A 4189-nucleotide genomic window follows, 5' to 3' on the forward strand; every position below is an offset into this window, starting at 1 on the left:
CTGACTTCTCCTCTGTTATACTCTACTCCACACGTAGGGCAGTCTCTACTAATGAGAAAAATTCGTCCACTTAGCAATTGTTGTAATCGGGGTACGTATCTCAAAACGCAGCCCTCTTTCAAACCTTCATCACCTATCACTCTCAAATGCCACAATCACATCAGCATACCGTGAAAGCTCGGTATACTTTCTCTCGTAATCGACCACTGAAAGTGACCCTTGTTTCAACCGCAGGAACTCATCTCTATTTGCCTCACAGTATGTGCTGGGATAATACTTGTCTTCGAATATGCCTCTGAAAGTCTGCCAGTCTAATGTACGTGCATCGCTGCGCCTGGCTAATATGGATTTCCACCATACCTCTGCCTCCTTCTACAGCAGGAATGTGGCCAATCTATCTTTTTGCTCCTAAGGATAGCACGTCACATCGAAGCATTTCTCAAGCATATTTAACCAAACCTCAGCGTCGGCTGGATCTGTGGAACCCTCAAACACTGTGGCTCCTAATTTCTTCAGCCATTCTATTCCATACATCTTTTCCAGATCACTAGGCCCTGCTCTCTCTGGCCTACCTACCTCCTCTGCAGATCTAAAAAACTGCTCGTTTCCTGCTCCAGTCTGAACTCTTGGGGTACTGGCTCCCCTTTCAGATTGACCTTGGGTAGGATCCTACGTCCCGTCCTGATTCTGCCTGTGTCATTTGCTGGTACGTGGTGGCATGACTTCTATAACATATCAACACATCAGACATGCTATAGATACTTAACTTAGATGCATGATACTAAACTTCTACCCACATTCTAGTCCTGACTGGACTCACTCTTATCCATACTTGGACCATACTATGCTAGTTCTTTCTGAACTGACTCAACGTCTAACTATTTACTTCCTAGATTCTTCTAAGCATTAACTACTCTGTCTCATTTCCCATGGAGCTAACTGCTCTGATACCAAGTTGTCACGTCATCTCCTTGACTAAGCTAGCAAGTAGTCTGGGAGAGGGTGTGACAGAACAGATGTAGAATAAGAACTTCCATTGTATAAATGTAAAGTTGAAATACAAAATAACAATGCAAGAAGAGAATAAAGAGCCTGGTAGCAATTTCTTGCTTCCCAGGCTTTTACACTATCTTTTCTAATATTGTTCAAAAGATAGTCTCGCACTCACGAGAGTCGGCCCGCTCTCTGCTTTCTATGCCTCCGACTTCTCTCTGGAGTTACCTTGAGCGATCTTCCAACATCTCTTCCCTTCTCTTTCTTCGCCTTAAAATACAAAGGAAAAATATGGACAAGACTATTCTAACTATGGAGAAAATTATCTAAGCATCTGAACTCCTTTTTCGAAGGTTGGCTTCAGTATTTATAGAGCCTTCGGGGTGAAAGGCGGCTTTTCTCTTGTGATTGTACAGATGGGATGGTTTTAATTCTCTGACTGATGCGCCAAATATTTGTCACCGAAAAGCTGAGTGTACTTGTTATCGTTAGCGGCTTGTTAACTTAATTCGGATTTGAACGTTATCAGCTTTCTATCCCATCAAGATTAATTATGCCTTTCACCCAGATGTGCCCACCAAGTTGCGCCAGCTCTATATTGAGGTATAGAGTATGCCCTAGTTTATTGTATATTGTACTGGTTTTTCATGTATTGTACATTGGTCACTTGAGGCATTAGGATAAGTGGGAGATAATTAGGATTAGTGTCCTAATTCTCCCGGAGTCTCGTATTTTGTACACATTGTTATTAATAAAATAAGAGTTATTTTATTTGCATTTACTCATATCCAATAAACCAAGATCCGTGGTTATTGTATGTAAACTTAAGCATGTATATGAGAAATACAAGTGAATCATGCCTTAAGTAATAACATAAAAGGTCTGTAGTATAAGGATAAAGGAGGGGTACCTTATCTTGGTGACACTATGGATACGACCCACTTTGTAAAGGTTTACAACTGTTGTAAACTACTACAGATGGTCTGATTCTGACCATTCATGTGGAGACATGCGAGTGGAGGTGTCTTATACAAAGAGTTTGTATAAGACCGGACCACGATATGATTAGTCTCCTTATATAACACAATTGTTAATTGAGACTTACATCTCACATAAATGACCATATGTGACATTACCTTAATCTTGAGTGTTTTGGGAACTTCTGCTTATGAGGGTGGTCCTTTGATTAGTATGGGTGAGAGTGGACAAATTATCAACTCAACAAACCTACCTTTTTGGGGATTTGTCTTATACGGGAGCTGGGAACTTAGTTACACAAAGACGAAATTCACTCCTTCCCCGAAGTAGGGGAAAGTAGATAGATTTCTCCCTTAAGGGCTGATTTCAGGTCTTCAACATAGTGGCCACACCCTCTTTTTGGAAGAGAGGACTCAGTCATAGTAGGACCATGACTTATTGTTCATTAGAGGAATCAGTGGTACTTAAGGAGTTATATGTAACTACAGGGGGAAAATGGTAAATTAGCTCAGTTGTACTTATGATCGGTTTGTGAAGGGTTATTGCATTGTTGATTGGTTAATATGAACACAAAAACATATCTGTAGTGAGAAGAGTGCAGCTATCGGTCTTTAGTGGAGTGCTCGACAGTTAACGGATGGTGGATCAAAACACTAAAGAGTTTAGTCAGTTATTCACGTACCGTTGAAGCTTCAAACTACAGGTCCATAAGGTTCCCTCGATAGCTCAATGGGTTCAAGTTGAGAATCAGATTTTTGGGTCAGTTTGAAGTGTTCAAATTAACAAGAGGAAATTCAATTATATGTGATATAATTAGTGTGATGTATGAGATACATCAAGTGGAGGAATTAATGTAAATATGATTTACATTAAGTACCATAAAATAGAAAAAGAGCTATGGTTTATATGTTTCATGAGATGAAATATTAAAACTATAGGTATGGTAAGTTGTTTATCATATATATTTATAATATATTAATTATATGATAATTAAATCTTTTTCTCTAATAACCGATTGAGTTTGAGGTTATTAGTAATTTTATAGTAACTGTGAGATAAAAGAAAAATTGTTTTCCTAAAATTAGAAGTTGCTTCATTCGAAAAATACTCGCAGAGACAAGCTATCAAGTGAAATAGTTTCACCAAGTGATAGCGTTCACATAGACTAAACGATCGTGTAGAGTTGACTATACGATAGTCATTCAACTGATCGTTGCTACACGATCGAGTGGCTAAGTCTATACGATAAGTTGTCATTTACTAAATGATCGAGCACATTGTTTATGCGATAGACCGACTTCTTATCTCCCACTTGCTTGATCATCTACTCGATCGTAGACCTCTAGTCTCTTCCTCAAGACAAGATCAGACAGAGCCCACAACTTTTGGATTCTCACATCAAGAATACCAAGGTTACCATTATGATGGTGTCCTTACTCTGTTTGTGAATCGAGTTAGACTCGATTGGGTTCGAGGAGCTGGTAGTCGTTTGTTACATTCGAGTGTTGCTATTTTTGGATGCATTGGACTTCATTCGAGGGATTCTTGAAGATTGGTTCTTCAAGGTACGCATTCTCTATCCCTAGAGTTCTTTATAGCATGTTGTAATTTCTATATAAGTATAATTTGTTAGTTTTCGTTTAAGATTGTATTTTTTTTGTGTTCAATTCAACTGGAATTTGGAACAATCCCTTCCAATGCTCATGGAAATCCTCGTGTTTGATTTACTTCATAAAGGAGTTTATGTCATTTATTTCTTTGATACAGTTAAGTAAATCAACCTTCTATCGATGAGTTGGAAAATTTTCTCTCAAATCAAGAAACATCAATGAAACAAATGTTTGGCAATAATAAGCAATCTCATTTGGTGGAAGTTTGTTGTGTCGTAAAAGGATGCATTATTCTTGAAGTTAATGAGAGTATGCCATAATGGTTGTGTGCAAACAATTTCAAGAGTCGTGCCTTGATCACAAGTTTTCTCATTGATAAGCCAAGTATAACCTAGCAACGAGTATCTTAGGATGACCTATGGTCGAACACGGGGATTTGATGCGATAGTGTTGTAAAGTGATGAATCATGCGATAATAATAAAGATGCGTTGATTTTGGTAATATGATAATGAAAATGTGTTAATAGAAGGCGATGTATCATAAAGCTTAATAAATGCAGGATGTGAATCGATGAGCAATGCGACAAGTTTTTATGAAGATGAAAGGG

Source organism: Benincasa hispida, unplaced genomic scaffold, assembly GCF_009727055.1.
Source record: "Benincasa hispida cultivar B227 unplaced genomic scaffold, ASM972705v1 Contig938, whole genome shotgun sequence".
Lineage (NCBI taxonomy): Eukaryota > Viridiplantae > Streptophyta > Magnoliopsida > Cucurbitales > Cucurbitaceae > Benincasa > Benincasa hispida.